This window comes from Olea europaea, chromosome 18, assembly GCF_002742605.1.
Source record: "Olea europaea var. sylvestris chromosome 18, O_europaea_v1, whole genome shotgun sequence".
In the NCBI taxonomy this organism is placed as follows: Eukaryota; Viridiplantae; Streptophyta; class Magnoliopsida; order Lamiales; family Oleaceae; genus Olea; species Olea europaea.
In genome coordinates this window covers 16,382,107-16,401,770 of record NC_036254.1, presented here as the reverse complement: position 1 = coordinate 16,401,770, position 19,664 = coordinate 16,382,107, and positions in this window count along the sequence as shown.

Genomic DNA, 19,664 nt, shown 5'->3' with positions numbered 1-19,664 from the left:
ATCATGTATACTTGATGAAAACTCAAACATGAAACTCTTGAAAAGTTCAAGGGATTCAAACTAGAAGTAGAGAAACAAATAGGTAAAGATATCCTCACAATAAGATTCGATCAAGTGAGATTATCTTAAAAATAAAATCTAGATTATCTAAGAGAGAATGCGATTCTCGTGCAGTGCACTCCTTCATATACACTGCAGCAAGGTGATGCATCTAAAAAGAGGAATCGTTAATCATTACATATAATGCGATTAATAACAAGTCATGCAAATCTCCCAAAATTGTTTTGGAGTCATGCATTGATTGCAGTGTGCAACACACTAAATCATGTCCCATCTAAATTGGTTAACAAACTCCATATGAGTTATGGAAAGGCAATGGTCCCAATTTATCTTATATGAAAGCTTGGGGCCATAACGCTTATTTGAAGCACCTTGAATCAGATAAGTTTGACACTAAATCTGATAAATACGTATTTGTAGGGATATTCAAAGGAGACATTTAAATATAAATTCTATTATCATGAAGAAAATCTTCGTCTCACAACATATCATCTTCTTAGAGAAAGTGTTTACTCTAAGGGAGGACAGTGGAAGCAAAATAGAACTTAAAAGAGTTCAAGAGTCCACAGATATAGTTAACCAATTAGATAAATCCGAGTTTGATCCCATATCTGATATGGGAAATACTTTGGATCAGGAAGTAAAAATTCTTGAGGATATGACAGCTCTATGTGAATCTAGTAGGATCATTCGACCTTCAAGAAGGTGCGAATCCATGATCATTAATCAGGTATTAGTGATCCAGGATAAAGAACCTGCTAGTTGCAACAAAATAAAGTCAAGTGTTGACTTAAAAGAGACAGCAATAGGCCATGATACTCGAGATGAACTCGACGTATGTGAACAAGGTTTGGACCTTAGTCGAGCCTCCTGATAGAATAAAACCCATAAGGTTTTGTAAATAGTTTACAAGGGAAGGGTCGATGTAGATATGAATATCCATATATACAAAGCAAGGCTAGAAGCAAAGGTTAAGTGTTGACCTTGGTGAAACTTTTCTCCTGTGGCATTGCTGAAGTCCATTCGAGTTTTATTTGCAACAGTTGCATATCGTAACTAAAGGTTAAGATAGGTCTCTATGGAGCTGAAATTTTCAATTTGATGGAAAAAGTCAAAGTGTTTGATTTTATCAAATTTGAAGACGAATTGTGTATTTACAAGAAAATAGTGGGAGTATTGTCGTATTCCTAATATTATAGATAACGACATCCCTATGTTTCAATCGTTGAAATAATGGTTGTTAAAGGATTTATTCTTGAACAATATGGGAGAAGCAACTTGATCTATAGAGATAGATCTAGAAGGTTGCTTAACTCGTCCCAATCCATATAAAATATTGAGAAGATTTCATATGGAGAAACTGGTTTACTCTTAAGCGGTATGTTGGAAAGGTTCCAAACGTGAAGCAACCGTTGATTCAATAGTAGAAATCTAATACATGGTTACTTTAGAAGTAGTAAAGAGTTGCAATATGGATCATGATGTTCGAAATGAATTTGGAGTAGTTCCTGATATTGTTGATCACATACCATTGTATTATGATAACAATATAGCCATTGTGAAAGCAAAAGAACTAAGGTCTCATCAATGATCCAAACATGTATTAAGGCGGTATAATCTCATAAGAGAGATAATACATAGAAATGACGTAAAGAGAAGAACAAATTTCCACATTTAACAATATTGCAGATCCACTGACAAAGAGTTGTCGTAACATAAATATGATCGTCATGTAGACTTATGGTATTGGATACATAAGTGATTGGATCTAGTGCAAGTGGAAATTTGTAAGTATTATATCCTAGATCCAATCAACTTTGGACATAAATACTTTTGATATATAATTAATGCAATTTAATGGCAGATCTATTATTTAATTAATAGACGATTAAATAAATAATAGAATCCGTAAATTCAAATCTTCGTAATTTGTCAATCACAAAGAGTTGTGATTGTGAGATACAAATTACATCTGATTGAATCTTAAATCGTCTGTGGTCGTAAGCGATAACGAGACACAGATATTGTTATTACGGATAGACCATCACGTGTGACATTTCTTACTTGTGAAATAAGTAGCTGATGTCACAAGCTAAAGTATGGTGACACTTAAATGAACACGTGGATATTTTGTTATAGAAGAAAACATTGGAGACCCGCCGAGAGATTCCACATGGATAACTATCTGAGTGTCAGTGGTTTATCTCTAATGTTCGGTAGTGGAATTGGTCCTTTGACTTGAGGTCGTCATGGTACCTTATATGAGGACAGTCATACTTTGGCGATGTTGGATGTTGCTCTGAAAAGGGCCGCTAATACGATATCGTTCGGGTACATCAAGAGTCGTATGAAGGTTGTGATTGATCAATAAAGGATTCCTCACTCTTAGATAGTAGGAGATTATGATCTGCATTTCATTCAATTAAGTCAATGATGAAATCCTTGGCCAAGGTGTACTCATAAGTCGAAAAGAAGTTTTTGACTTATATTGACTTAATAGTGGAGTGAAAGATATGATCGACATTCGAGATTGACACACTTTCATATCTCGTAGTTGATCAGATCATATTGACGAAAGGATTATAGTTTCACGGTAAACGAATGAGTTTGGTTTTGTCATACCACGTGACATTTCCCGTCACATGTATTGCCCTGATACATTGCTAGATGTCAATCTGAGATGACGAGTGTGAAATGATGATAAATTAAAAAGGTGTTTTAATTTATCAATTTTGATTAGATTAAAATAATATTTCACATCGTTAGATATCATGGTTGGGAACCTAATGGGTCGCACACAAAAGAGAATTGGAAGATTGCAAATTGTCAATTGGTTAATTTAACAATCGTTGGATAAATTAATTAATTGGATTTGTGATTTATATTCCCGAATTAATTAATTGGATTAATTAATTCACTGACGGAGTTTAATTAATTGGATTAATTAAATATTGGACCGGACCGGGTCGAGACCGTTTGGGTTTATATAAATACATGGCTAGGGTTTGAGATCCATATGGTTTTCATTATTCTTGCTGGTATAAGAGAAAAACTTTGGTAGCTACAATCTTGTTCTCTGTGTGGATTACCATTGGAGGCTGGACAATTGGACAGCTGTGGATGGCGAATCAAGATTGTCGGAACGAAAAGAATAGCAAAGAAGTTTGCAGATCTGAAAAATGTACAATCTTATCACGATTTCTATCTAAACACAAAGGTGATTTTTGGTGGGAATCGAAACTTAATTAAATTTCGCTGTGCATGTATAAGTAAATTCCCAACAGTCTCAACATCAACAGTTGACATGTCAACCTTTTCCAGGACCCATATCCTCTAGAACACCGTCTTTATTGAAAACCACCTAAATGTGACCAAAACATGACATTATGATTGAGATACTCCAAATCTCAAAGTTGTTCACATATATTATTGATGAACAATTATCAACTAATTGAAAACATTGAAGACAGATCGGATAACATTATAATGGTATACTTGCATTTCTTAATTATTGCACCAGGACTTTCCCTACAGTAGATCCATGCTCCACCAATTCATCGCACTGCATATAGGTAGATAAAATAATTTCTCAGAAACGAGTTAAATAATTTAGACAAAAAGGTGACTGTTTGAACTTGCATATAAAGCAAATTTAAACGAATTTGTATCTAACTATTAAGTTAAAGAAGTTAACGATTTTAGTTGCAGCTTCTTGAAAATATTATAACACAATAAAATAGGATCGAGCAAGAAATTTTTTGATCAGACAATTAGTAACCCCCTCCAATATTCTATCACCGTTCCCAAGTTCCTATAACATAAACCCAAAGGCAACACATCTGTAACTAATTGTTTGAGCAATAAAGATAGTTTTAAATAATCAAAACAAAATATTAATTGGTTTATTTTGATACACACTCAAATATTATCCGTAAAAACCAAACTGCACCAAAAAAAAAAAAAAAAACCCAATTTTCATGCTAGATTATCATGAATCTGATAAAGTATATTTATGAAAACACCCAAATATTATCAGAGAAAATAGATCAAGAATCCTTTATATACACGAATATAGTAAACAATTTACCCAAGACAAAGTGCAATTCCAAACAGTGAGCTTAAATCCATGGCAAAGCAAGTTCATTGACATAGCCTTTCCCATTTGTAATGATTCAACCTTAACAATTCCTCAATCTCACTCAATTCAATAATCAAACACAGAATATGGAATATAAAACATCTACTGGATTAATTGTAATAAACTGAACATAATACAACTGAAATCAGATGAAGAAGAAAATAGGGGCTTGAGAGGAAGAAACTTGGATAAGAAGAGTATTCACACGTCCCAACTATCTGCTCCTTTTTTCCTCCTAGCTCTGTTTGATATGACAGAGAAAAAGCGTGAAAGAAATGCTAAAACATGCTTGCAATTACAATTTAATTCTGGCCCAAAAGACATCTAGCCCAAAAAGACATCCTGTTAGCTGTTACTCTTCCCTTCTTCATTCTTGATCCTGTGACTGCGTTTCTTCTTCTGTTTCCAATTCCACTGCTTTTCCTCTCTCTAATAACATCCCTCCCCCTTAGACCAACCTTGTCCCCAAAGTTCAGAAAAAAGAGGACTATTAGTGTGAACCTGTTCTGGAATTGCCAATACGGGGACTTCCTTTTTTCCAATTTTCTTTTTCAATAATGAGACATGAAAGACTGAATGAATCTGTGCTCCAGCAAGTAGCTCAAGTTTGTAAGAAACTTTCCCAACTTTTTGAATCACTTTATATGGTCCAAAATACTTGGCAGCCAATTTTCTGTTCACCCTTTTAATCACTGAGTGTTGAGCATAAGGGTGGAGCTTGAGGTATACCCAATCCCCAAGTTGAAACTTCCTTTCACTTGTGTGTTTATCAGCATAGAACTTCATCCTGGTTCTAGCTTGTGCCATATTTTCTGATGCAGGACGAATTAAAAAATAGAAAGAAGAAGCAAGAAAGAGGGGAGAACCGGAAATAATGGGGGAAGAAGCTGGAGAAGAAGTAAAAATTCATGGGGGAGAGGGGGAGGGAGAGGAAGGAGAAGCCATAGGCAACAAACCACTAAAATATTCTTCAATTCATCAAAACTAATGGAATTACATCACAATAAGGTTTAAAGAGTAAAGACTAAAACCCTAAGTAGAATGGGTTTGGGCCAACACAAGCTCAATTACATAAATAAAATCTAAAACATAAATAAAGTCCAACTAAAAATAAATAAAAAGTAGATGTTCTCATCAACTCTCCTGGGGTGGGAAAAAAACTCGACCCTGTCGAGTTGATAGATAGTATAGACTGCAATCAATCTGATACTTCAAATGCTTCAAGTCAAACCACGGGGGACGATCTTTCTGACGAACCAAGTAACGAAATTCCATGATTGATAGTACTGAAAACTGTAGCTTATTCCCAAGAATAAGATATGACCAAGGGAGGCGATCTTTCCTTCTAACCAAGTACTGATACTGGACTCCAAATAATCAATACTCATGCACCTCATCTTCAAGATTTTCACATGAGTGTATATAATAAGAAGCATAAGAAGCACGTTGATCTACCCAACAAACAAGGAAGTACCGAATCTTGCCATCATTGGTCAATACAACACGTTCATCTAAAATAACATCAATTTTATCTTTGTGTGCTGTGATAGATGGTATTAAAGTAGAAATATCGACATAGTCAAGTTGGAGGTCCATAAAGCTAAGTAGAAATAGATCATCAAAGGAAGTAACATGGTGTTTGTAAGTAATGAAGTTCTCAATATTTAAAGTAGAATGGTAGCCAAAATGTGATGAAAGGATAATGACATGTGCATTTGAACCAACATGCTTTAAAATTTTTAAAGGACCAACACTACAAGCTTGCAATATAACATAATCCCCAATATTAAATTCAAAATATCGTTTATGCAAATCAGCTTGAAGTTTATTTAATGCATTACTTGCGTCATGTTATTTATTGATCTCAATATGCAAGTCATGAAGATGACGTACAAATGCCTCAGCTGACATAGACATACTAGTATGTGGAGACATTGGAATAAGGTCTAAAGGTTTCCTAGACTTACAACCATGAATAACTTCGATGGAACTCATACCTATAAACCGATGCACAAAAGTGTTATATGCAATTTAAATTGTTGGGAGGATCAAATCTCAATTCTCAAGATTTTCCTTGAAAATGACATGATTACACAAATCATCCGTACCTTTGGGTTGGCACAGAGTATGACACACAACATTTAACTGAGGGGTATCGGGAACAAGGGGTACAAACCCTAGATTCATAGGAAAAGTCCTGATACTACATAAGGAAATGTCCTCAATATCGTTCAAGTCATCACATTCTTCAAATTTAGGTTCATAAATATGATCTTTTAACGACTCTTCTATTACATCCTTTCGTTCTTCTATGACTAATGTTCGGTTAGGACATTTGGAAGAGATGTGGCTAAAGTCCTTACAGCTAATGCATAGCAGGTGAGAAGAAGTCCTTGGAATTTCAAAAAAATTACCCCTATTTTCCAAGATTTGAGGAACATTAGACGGGAGAGGTCCTAGAAGAGACTTAACGGGAAGAAGTGGAGCTAATGAAACAGATGAATGGTTGTCAATACGCCTTCTATAAGGAGAATGGGTCCTTGGACTTCCAAATAGGAGGAACACTAGACGGGGGAGGTCCTAGAAGGGACTTAACAAGAGGAAGTGGAGCCAATGAAACCAAAGGATGATTGTCATTACGCTTTCTACATGAAGAAGACGACCTTGGGCTATCACGACCTTTACACTTGTTTTTCCAAATGGGAGGAACACTAGATGAGGAAGGCTCTATGACAGACTCGTGTTGAGGTGGCGCTAATGACATGGGAGAACGATGGTGGTCGCACTTTTCATATGGAGAACTAATAAGTAACTCGTAGTCCCGATCTGAAGAGTAAGCTTGATTAAGAGTAGTGATGCCTTGAAAGAAAAGTTCGCGCCTAAGTTCATCTCTTGGACCTTGTATAAACCTACTTAAAGTCAGGGCCTCATTCTCAACGACATGACATTTCACTCGAAATTCCTCAAATTGAACAATGTACTCAATCACTAGCTGATCCCTTATGTAAGGGTGTTCCATTGGGTAAAAATTTCATGATCTAAGCAACTATCAAAGGTAGGAGTATCTAAATCAATGTCTCTAAAGAAACGCTCCTTACGACGAGGAAGAGAACGAGTACCATGATGACCATGGCCTTGTTCTCGCTTACAAACTTGATCCCTATTCCTACGATCGCGTCGAAAATATTCTTGATTACTTTGTCCACGATGATATTGTCTATTATGAGACGCTTCAAAATTAGTGTCAGTTAAACGAGGGTTTCGCTTAAAATTGCTCAACTTAGCAGCTAGGGTCTTTCTCTCCTCACGAGTAGCAGTTATATCTGATTGGACAGTCGATAGGCTAGTGGCAAGTTGCGCTAATTGTCTAGTTAGTGCATCAAATTGGGATGAATCCATGGTCAATGCATTGGAAATAGAGATGACAAGACGACCACTACGCAACTACATGCAATGTAATACCAGCTAAATGATGTGCTATGATGAGATCAGTGAACAATACGTGCAAGCAATTGAAAATAACTTGTACCAAATTTTTTTTAATTTAATTTTAAATATTGGGATTAATTAAATCCAAAACAAGCTAATACTGCTGGTACATGTAAAATGGCAAAGCAAGGGTGAACACATTAGTCAAATTCGAACAATGGAAGTCAATTCGGTCGCTGGTGTCAATTCGATTAATGGTTTCGATCAAGTGGGGTTTAAGGCTAAAATTATCACGATAACAGCAGCACAAGATTTTAATTGATGCAATTTTAAAAATGAAGCAGTAGTATAAACCAATACTAATAGAGATCAAGGACTCCCTGTTGTTTAGTTTTGATTATTTGTATGCCGATTGATCTGAATTGCCGACTTATGAGCCCCAACTATGTTTATGTTCTTCCCTTCATGTCCAATGGTTTTAGCTCCTGTTGACTATAACTTGTACTGGTTCTGGTGTGGACGTAAAATTGTGTGTGGTGACTGTAGCTTTTAGATTGTTGAAATGGATGAAGAAATATATGAGTGTGGTAATTGTGGTGGAAGCGTATGTTCTTGGGTTGGTGGTGGTGGGCTATGGCGATGAAGCGGTAGTGCTCTGGATGCCTGAGTACAATAGATAATGAAGTGGTGGCGTGATGGTGATTAAAGGCGGCAGCGACAAGAGAGTGGCTGTGAGAGAGGAATCGGGTGAAACTATGGGGTATTTGATGTTAATGGATTGGTTATAATCGGGCTTGGTTGGATATTTGGAATTGGGTCAGATGGGAAGGAGTTTGGATCCTGTTATATAGATGGGCCAGCTGGGGTTAGTGTTTGGAGAGTGGGTCTAGGTCGTAGAGAGTAGGCTGGGTTAGTTGGGCTAAATGGGCTTGAATGCTAGCGTTTGGGATTTGTGGAACAACACCACAATTTTTTTTTTTTTTTAATTTATGAGCAGCAGCAATAAGGAAAAGAAAAGACGATATTTTTTTTTTAGACGTGAACAGTACCCGTGAACAGTTCTAGGTGAACAGTACCCGCGATGAACAGTAATTTTTCTTTTGGAAACTGCTGAAAAATCTAAAAAAACTGAAATTCCAGGTGTGAACAGTGAATTTTTTTTTTCCTAATCAACTAGAAAGAAAATTGAACAAGAAAACTGCTGCCTCACAACAATTTTTTTTTGTACTGTTCCACAAGTTTTTGGGAAGGAAATATGAAGAAATTTTGGATTAAAGAAAAGAAATTATCCAAGGTTCGGCTCTGATACCAAATTTGATGCAGGACGAATTAAAAAATAGAAAGAAGAAGCAAGAAAGAAAGAGGGGAGAACCGGAGAGAATGGGGGGAGAAGCTGGAGAAGAAGTAGAAATTCATGGGGGAGAGGGGGAGAGAGAGGAAGGAGAAGCCATAGGCAACAAACCACTAAAATATTCTTCAATTCATCAAAACTAATGGAATTACATCGCAATTAGGTTTAAATAGTAAAAACTAAAACCCTAAGTAGAATGGGCTTGGGCCAACACAAGGCCAAACACAAGTCCAATTACATAAATAAAATCTAAAACATAAATAAAGTCCAACTAAAAATAAATAAAAAGTAGATGTCCTCATCATTTTCTCTAAGAGTTTGATCCATTCTACGCTTTTCTTGTAACAATTTATCCACTGCTACCACATTGATTTGCTGGTATGGACCTAGTGCTAGCTGAAGTGGTTTAATGCCATAGAGAGCTTCAAATGGGGTCATCTTGATAGAGGTGTGCAGGGTGGTGTTGTACCACCATTCAGCTAAACTAGCCCATCTACACCACTGTTTGGGCTGCCTATGAACCATGCATCTAAGGTACATTTCCAAACATTGATTAAGTCTCTGTCTGGCCATCAGTTTGTGGGTGATAAGTAGAGCTTAATTGTAGCTTGGTCCCCAATTGTTTGAATAGTTCATACCAGAAAACACTTGTGAATACCTTATCTCTATCTGAAATTATGCTTTGTGGCATACCAAGGAGTTTATACATGCTATCTAGGAATAACTTTGCTACAGTGATAGTAGAGAAAGGGTGTGATAGGGTTTGGAAATGACCATACTTAGTGAATCTCAACTACAACTAATATGGCATTCTTTGTTCCAGAGGCAGGTAATACTTCAATAAAATCCATAGATATGTGGCTCCAGGCATACTTTGGTTCAGGCAGTGGCTGTAATAGACCAGGGTATGCAACATGCTTTTCTTTACATCTTTGGCGTGGATCACATTCCAAGACTTCATGTTTGATCTCCCTCACCATTCCAGGCCAAAAGAAGTGAGATTTAGCTCTGTGTATGCTGGCTTGAACCCCTGAGTGTCCCCCTTCTTGGGATGAGTGAATGGCCCTAATTAGTTTCTTCCTCACCTCTGTTCCAGAGCAAATATAGATTTTAGACTTGTACTTGAGTAACTCGTTCATGTAGGTATAGTCAGGTTCTGATTTCTTGTCAAGAAGTAATGCACCGATTTTTCTTCTAGCTTCTTCATCCTCTTAGTAACTGGTACCTACTTCCTAAATCTAGGCTGGTGTCATAGTAGTTATAGCCAAACATTCATTAACATTAGTGTTATCCCTTCTGGACAGTGCATCAGCCACTTTGTTATCGATTTCCCTTTTATATTGAATTTCATAACTAAGCCCCAACAATTTAGTTAACCACTTCTGTTGCAATGGTGTTGTGATCCTTTGCTCCAACAAGTATTTAAGAGATTGGTGATAAGTTTTTATGATAAAATGATGTCCCTCCAGATAATGTCTCAATTTTCCCACTGTTGTCACCAATGCTAGGAGTTCCTTTTCAGAAATGGACAACCCCAAGTTTTTGTTGTTGATCCATTTACTCAGATAGGCAATTGGTCTCTTATTCTGCATTAGAATAGCCCCCATTCTACCATGAACGCATCCGTTTCAATCACAAAAGGCATGGAAAAATCTGGAAGGATCAACACTGAGGTAGTACTCATTGCGATCTTCAATTCTTGAAATGCCATATCAGCAGCCTCATTCCACTGAAAGTTATCCTTCTTCAGGAGATCAGTCAAGGGTCTAGCCATAGCTCCATAACCTCTTAAAATCTTCTGTAGCAACCAGTTAGCCCTAAGAATCCTCCCAGTTGCTTAACATTCATTGGTGTAGGCCATTCTTGCATGGCAGCAATTTTGGAAAGGTCTACACATTCCCCTTCTATAGTAATGACATGCCCCAGATATTCTGTCTTAAGTTGTCCAAATGAGCATTTACTTCCTTTAGCATAGAGTTGGTGCTTCTTTAGTAGTTCCAGGACCTCAAATACATGTTTACAGTGGACATCCAAACTAGTGCTATAAATCAATATGTCATCAAAGAAAACAAAAACATACCTCATAAGTTGTTCCTTGAAGACCTCATTCATCAAACACTGGAAAGTAGCAAGGGCATTGGTGAGCCCAAAGGGCATCACTCTAAATTCATAAAGCCCCTCATGTGTTTTGAAGGCTGTTTTGTGAATGTCTTCCTCAGCCACCCTGATTTGGTGATACCCTGCCCTTAAATCTATCATTGTAAACCACTTTGCTCTCTTTAATTCATCTAATAACTCATCAATCAAAGGCATGCGATACTTATCTTTGATGGTTAGGCTGTTTAGTTGCCTACAGTCTACACAAAATCTCCAAGTTCCATCTTTTTTCTTGACTAACAATACAAGGGAGGCATACGGGCTGTTACTTGGTTGGATTATTCCATTCTCCTTCATTTCCTTGACCATCCTTTCAATTTCTGCCTTCTGTATATAAGGACACCTGTAGGGCCTGAGCTTGAAGGTTTATGTTCCTTCTTTAATTGGTACATGGTGGTCATTGAATCTAGGCGAAGGTAAGCCCTTCGATTCTTAAAAAACCAGTGAAAAGTTGTCTATTATGGCATGTACTTCAGCTGGAACACTCTCTGGTTTCCTTTCATTACTAATGTCAATTTGTGTTATCATACCATAGGATTGACTCCTACCCCAGTTCCCTTCTTCCACTTTAGTCATCATTTGGAACTCTTCCTTCATGGCTTCAGTGCTTAGTTCCAAATCAGTGCCTCCATGGATGAATCTTATGCTCCCTTTGCAAAAATCAAAAAGTACAGGATTGAACTAACTCGGCCAATCAACCCCAAATACCATATCACTCCTTTCTAATTTGAGAACCTTAAACTGGTATTGAAACTCCAGATTTTGCATCTTCCAAATCAAGGAATTACATATTGCATGGCCAATCAGTTTTTCTCCACCAGCTATTATTACTGATGCAGGCTTAACTAGTTGCATCTTATAGTTGAGAGCTCTGGCTAGCTGTTCATCAATAAAACTATGGGTATTCCCACTATCAATTAGTATAGAAATCTTTCTGCCTTTGATGCTTCCTGGTAGCCTGATGGTTTTGGTTCTATTGCTACCTACCAAGGCATGGAGGGAGATCTCCATTACTCCATCTATTTCTTCTTTCACTTCGTGTTCCTCTCCATCATTCAGTGATTCCTCATAGTCCTCCTTACTCTCATCATCCACCAGTATGAAATTCAACATCTTATTTTTACATACATGGTCACGTGTATACTTTTCATCACATTTGTAGCATAGACCTAATTTCCTTTTGGTCTGAAAATTTGTAGGAGTGATTGCTTTAAACTTTAGAGGGCTGCTTGGATTTTTATGGTTGGAATCTGTATATAGAGTGGGCTTATAGGTAGGATCATTTGATTTGGTAATAGGGTGGTTCCATTTGGTCCGAGTAAAAGGTCTATATGGCTTGGTTCCCTTGCTCAATGATGTGATAGTGTTTTCTTGTAAGATAGCTTTCTCAAACGCCTTAGCTAGGGTTGTAGGTTTAATGATTTTCACCATGGATTTGATCTCCACTTTAAGGCCACTTATGAAGATTGATATGTAATAAAACTCTGGTACGTGAGGTAAGGACAACATCACCTGTGACTTCAATTCTTTAAATTGCTCCTGATATTCAGTGATGGCTCCCTTTTATCTGAGTTTGCTGAGTAACTCAATCACTTCTTCAGTATTTCAGCAAACCTTCTACAAATTTTAATGAAGAATGATCCTTAATCAGCATCTGGGTGGCTAGTTATGAATCCATGGTACCATATATCAGCTTTTCCCTTTAGGTATATCTCTGCTATGCTCACCCTCATCTCCTCGGGTACTTGATGAGTCTGAAAGTACTTTTTAGCTTTCCTTAACCACTCCCTAGGCCCTTCTCTACTAAAGTAAGGAAAATCTATCTTTAGGATTTTAGTATTCACCGGTAATCAAACTTACCACTCCCCTGCGTAGGTAAGTTTCCTATCCCAGGACTTAATAACCCACCACTAGACAAAGCTGGACTTTGGTGTTCTTCTATTTGAATCCCTTTACCATTCCCTTGAGTTGAGGAATTTCCTGCACCAGAGTTCAATGTCCCTTCAATCATCTTGGCCATCATGCCCACAATATTTTCATATTTACTATTCATTTCCATCATCAGACTTTCCAATTTATCTTGCCTACTACAGAGATGTTTCACTTCTTGGTCTGTACTCTAGTAAACCACGCTAAGAACTCCCAGATCTTTCTCAATCCTTTTAACTTACTCTTCATGGGTTTTGTTATGGGTATCCATTTTTCCAGCTCACTTATTGCTCTGATATCAAATGTAATGATTCAACCTTAACAATTCCTCAATCTCACTCAGTTCAATGATCAAACACAGCATATGGAATATAAAATACCCACTGAATTAATTGTAATAAACTGAACATAATACAACTGAAATTAGATGAAGAAGAAAATAGGGGATTGAGAGGAAGAAACTTGGAGAAGAAGATGAGTAATCACACATCCCAACTATCTGCTCCTTTTTTCCTCCTAGCGCGTGAAAGAAATGCTAAAACGTGTTTGCAATTACAATTTAATTCTGGCCCAAAGAACATCTGGCTCAAAAAGACATCATGTTAGCTATTACTTTTCCCTTCTTTCTTTCTGATCCTATGGCTGCGTTTCTTCTTCTAGTTTCAGTTCCACTGCTTCTCTTCCCTCTCTCATAACACCATTATTCCCATCCCAAAATCCAATTTCTTCTATTTCAATTAGATGCAAAACAAAGCCCACAAGTACAAACTCACTCTCCTCTCTATTTATATATATACATACATTAACACACAAACAAAAGGTAAGGATCTTTGGGATGGTCATCAACGAAATTTTTTTGGCAAAATTAAAGCAGCATATAAGAGAGGATCATAGTAGAGAACGAAATAGAAAGAGGGAAGAAGAAAGGATGGGTGGTTGTGTGGTAGAAATGGAGAAAGAGAATGGCCAGTAGAGTGGAAAAATGGATAAAGAGTATAGACGGAGTTGCGTCTCATATTCAAAAATGGGTGAATTGAGAAAGAAAAAGCCCCTGTTTGGCCCCCATTACGGGGAAAATTTAATGTATAGAATAGTGTTCTTTGAAAAATGAGTGGTTGAAAAAGAAAGAAAAATTTTCGATTTACGTATAATATTATTTTATGAAAGATTGTGTGGTTGAAAATAAGAGAGAAAAATAGAATGTAATGTAATGAAAATCAAACAAGGGCTTCATATTGCTCACTGAAAATTCAATGGTTATTCAATGCTCACTAAAATATTTATTAGTTAACTTATCAATCACCATAGTCAATTCTATCTATACAAGTGAACAAATATTTCTATTATTGGATTGTGTGCTCATATAATATATTTTGCTATGATAAAATAATAAATAAATTATTATTTTATTTATTACTTTATTTATTATTGAGCATGCAACTTAAAGTGTCTATGATCACTTGAGATAATTAAAGTTGGGTACTTGCGTTGAGAAGTACAGTGTAACATAACTTATATTTTGATCATAAATAATTTGTTCACAACCATCATATAAGGGTTGGCACTTTGTACTGGAAGGTTGTAATGTTGGCCGATTCACTATTCAAGTTTGTAATATATCCTTATCATAGAAATAGTTAAAGATGACACTAGTACATTTGGAGTGTATTGAACTAACCGCGTGTCGAATTTAATTCTATAGTATGACCATGTGGAGAATTAAATTTTATTAGACCGCTGTGCATTTCATCAAATCTCTTGACAAGATTATATATATCTTTTTATGATTTTAATGGTTCTTTGATCAATTTAATTGGTCAAATATCTAGATGAATTGAGAACTTGAAAATGAGCAAAGTAGAGAACGTGATTTCATGTCGAGAATCGTCACCCTGAAAAATGGGTAAAGTGACTACTTAAGTATTTTCTGTTGAACGGTTAAAATCTAAGTTCAGTATTTAGCGACAACTAAATTTCGACATATGAGATTAATTCACAGAACTATTGAAAAAAATAAATAAAACTTAAGTTAGTGAGAATAATTAGAGGGGCAAAACTATCATTTATGCTCGTACTTAATTATCGAATCTCGGACGAGGATAAAATACATATATAGTAGATCAAAGAAAAGTGAAACAGATTTATTGGCTTCTATAATCATATATATTCCAAGAGTTCAATCTTTTGCCTTTAGTGAAAAAAATCAAAGATTAATGATAAGATTGGGTGGTTTAGGGTCGACTAGATATGATCTAATTATTGGAGCTTGGATAATATATGTCCGAGCAGGCCCCTATAGTAGCTTCATGAAGTATTGGAACTTAATTACGGTAATTATAATAGTTTTAGGCTTAAATTTAATTGCAATAAAGTTTTGTACTTATTTGTAATTACTACAAAAGTTGTAAACTTAATTATAATTATAATTGAGTTCTAGAACTACACGTGTAATTAAATGTAAACTAATTGAATTTGGACTTTAATGTTAATTAGAACTCCTAGTTGAACGTGGAATTATTATTGTATAAGGATTAGAACTCTTTTATGTCTATAAATAGAGATTAGATGGATCCTAGACATCCTATAGAGTGGAATTATACAACATTCATAATACATAACTCCATCGTGTTTAAATTTTGAAGAGAGAAAAATTATTTTTCTTGATTTATCAATTGTCCAGTTCAAGAATTTGTTTCTTGATTTAATTAAAAAAAAAGGTGCTCATCCACTGGTGTAGTCTTGACTTTGGAGAATACCATAACAAAGGTTTGAAGCAACAATTTCTTGGAATTAAAAAGTTGGAAGTTCGTGATTCAGAATTTACTTAAGAATTGATCATAGAATTTATGTTAAAAAATTGAATTCTTTATTTTTTATATAACATACACATGAACATCTAGACGATCTTATTTTTGAATTAAAGATTTTTTTTTTAATTTCTACATAATTACGTTTCTGCATTCCAACATCTACGTGGTAAATAAAAAATGGACGTGCCATACAAAATGGGTAAATCATAGCCATGTCATTAGATATTTTTATTTTGTAAATAACAAAAACGTGAAAATGCATTTTTGAATAGTGTAATGATGAAAAATGTGTTTAAAAATAAGAAAAAAATTTGGATTTGCATGTAATATTATTATATTGAAGAATGTGTGGTTAAAATGATGTTGAATCACTGTTTAAATGTTGTTGGACATATTGTTATCAAATGACCTCCCGGACGATGATGCAAACCGTTTATTAATATCAGTCGATAATTGCGATATGACTGAGCAATAAATTGATACCAAATTTTAATGACTCGACCCAAGAAGAGATTGATCCATTTGAAGCAACCAATTAAGTTGTGTTTCTCATGGGCTATGTTTTCACCTATTTGGATGGCTAGCTAATTTTGATGCCCACACTATTGTCCACTTATATGGTATTGGACCTTTACCCATTACCTAAAACCTAACTTACCATATTTTGTGACTTGGTCCAATATATTCCCGTTTTTCTCCACGCCTCCATGTAAGAAAAAAGACTTGGTGTCTCTTTCTCCTTTCTGTGTGATTTCTCTCGGCCTCTCTATCTCTATCTTCTGCCATTCTCTTTAAGGCATATATCTTGGTGATATTCCCCTCCTTTGTGGTGTTCTTGGGTCGTTTTCTTTGGTATTGATTCAATTTCTTGGTGAACTAAGCCTGTATATCACTTTGGTGGTTGATAATTACTCTCCCCTACATCTGGTATCAGAGCCTAGAGCTCTAATTTCTGTTAAATCGATCTAAAAATTTGAGAGAGGGATGGGTTTCTTCAAAGTGACCGAACCCTAAATCCCTCGATTACTCCCAAACCGGATCTTTTTTGGACAAACAGACTTCGATCCCATAATCAGCAGGTTGAAGCGTCCCCCTGTGAGGTGGCACGTGGTGGTGATGGCGACAGCGACCGGCGGTGCGTGGGAGGCCTTGCAGCGTGATTTTTCTGCCATTTCGTTTATTTAATTCTCCTAAACATTTTGATGTGTTTAGTTTAAATGTTCCAGGTTGCGAAGAAAAACTTTGACGATTTTGCCCCAGTCTTCAATTTGCATCTGCTGCTGATTAGAACTATTACATTTGCTGAATCTTTAGGGCGAATAGTGGTGGTCCTAAAGTAGCAAATTCACATCTCTCCACGTTACGGATTCAGATAGGTCCGCTCTGGTAAATTGGCTAAAACCTTTATATTTTTGCACTAGCAGATCATCATGTGGGTGATTATTAGGTTTGGGGGTTGTCATTGCTTGACAACCATTGCTTGTGCTAGAAATTAGGGTTACGTGCTATTGATTATTTGATTGAGTATTTGTCTTTTAGTTAAATAAGTATTTAAGTCTTAGCGATATAACTGCCGTGAAACTAAGTATTTGTTAGACGTGGTTTTCTGTTGCATTGTTACTTCCGCTGCTTAATTCCGTTAGACCTACCGTGACCTTACCCATTTCGAACATTCCCTTGATCTAAGACTGCTAGTCTTACGAAACTCTGGAAATCTAGAACGGCGTATATTGTCTGAAACCATAGGACTAGTTTGTGTGGTTTTTTGTGTTTTGTGCACTCTTTGACTATTGTGTAAAGATGACAACTCACAACTTTGATTTGGGAATTTTTAACGGAAAGGGTGATTTTTCTATTTGGCAAAAAAAAATGAAGGGTATTTTAGTCTAACCAAAAGTTTCAAAGGCCATTGAAGGTATTTTTTCAACTGATTTTTCAAAAGAACAAAGAGAAGAAGCCAGTGAGCTTGTTTACACCTCAATCATTTTACACTTGTCTGACGTTGTTTTAAGAAAGGTGGGTAAACTGAAAACCACCAAAGAATTTTGGAAAAAATTAGAAGACTTATACGTGCTCAAGTCTACACCGAATAAACTTTACTTGCTTGAACATTTTTTCAGTTTTAAAATGGATCCTTCAAAGGATCTCAATGATAATTTAGACGTGTTTAACAAGTTGGTGCAAAATATAGTTAATTGTGATGAGGCTGTGTCCAAAACTTATAAGGCTATAATTTTGCTCAATGCAATTCCTGATTCATATAAGGAAGTTAAGAACGTCATTAAGTATGGAGAGATACGTTCACACCTGAAATTGTCATAGACTCCCTTAGGAGTAAAGAAATGGAAATTAGAGCTGAAAAACACGATAAGAAGAACGATGAGTTACATATGATGCGGGGTTGAACTCAATTTAGGTAAAATAGTAATGAATAATATCGACGTGGCGGCGAGTCAGGTGGCAATAGATGGAAAAAGAAGGGCAAGGGTAGACCTAGATCAAAATCTAGGATGAAGGCCAGAAAATGCTATGATTGTGAAAACACATGGCACTTCATAAAAGATTGCCATAAAGAAAACGGCAAGTTAAAGGTTAAGGAGAGAGATGAGGTCAATGTGTTATCATCTACTTCCGATATAGATGGTGGTGAGGAGGTCTATATGATTACAAGTCCCTTCGCATACACTGCTGAATTAAATCTAACTGCTAATTCCCGCATGCATGAGTAGACACTTGACTCTGGTGCATCTTTTCGTGTAACGTCTAAAAAGAATAGGTTTTATAACTTGCATGAATCTAATGTTGGGCATGTTGTGCTGTATGATAACTTTGCCTATACTATTGCTGGAATTGGTGACATAAACGTAAAATTTGACACAGGTTTTGTGTACACATTAAAAGATGTTAGATATATTCCTGAATTGTCTAGGAATTTGATTTCAGTAGGAAGATTTTTGGAAATGATACACTAAAAATGATCAAGGGTACTTTAGTTTCCATTAAGGAAACTAAGAAAAACGATATCTATATTACTACTGGGGAAGTGATTAGAGATTTGAACTCCTCTATCTCTTCTGCCAAGATTGATCACACACACACATGACATAATAGATTTTCTGACGTAGGCATTAAGGGACTTAAGCTACTTAATGAAAAAGGTGCATTTGGTAATGACCGTGTGTCAGATTTGTCATTTTGTAATCACTGTGTGCTTGGTAAGCATCATAAAATTTCGTTCTCCACGAGTGTTAATAGAGCTAAAGGCATACTTGAATATGTGCATTCTAATCTGTGGGGTCCTCCTAGTAATCCTACATCGGGTGGGAATAGGTATTTTCCGTCTATTATCGATGACTATACTAGGAAAATGTGGGTCTATCTATTAAAAGATAAATCTGAGACTTTCCATAACTTCAATAACTGGAAGAAACAAGTGGAAAATCAAACGGGCAAGAAAATCAATTTTTTAAGGATAGATAACGACCTAGAGTTTTGCAACATGGAATTTGATAGTATGTGTAAAGAAAATGGCATAACTAAATATAAGACTATTCCTTACACTCCCCAACAAAATGGGATAATTGAAAAGATGAATAGAACCATATGTGATAAAGTGCGTTGCATGATATTAAGTTCTGGTGTCCTCAAATCTTTTTGGGGTGAAGCTGTTATAACTGTCTGTTATTTGATTAATTTGACTCCATCTGTTGCATTGAATGGTGACACTCTGCATGAGAGATGGTCAGATAAACTGAGTGATTATTCTATACTTAGAACCTTTAGCTGTGCC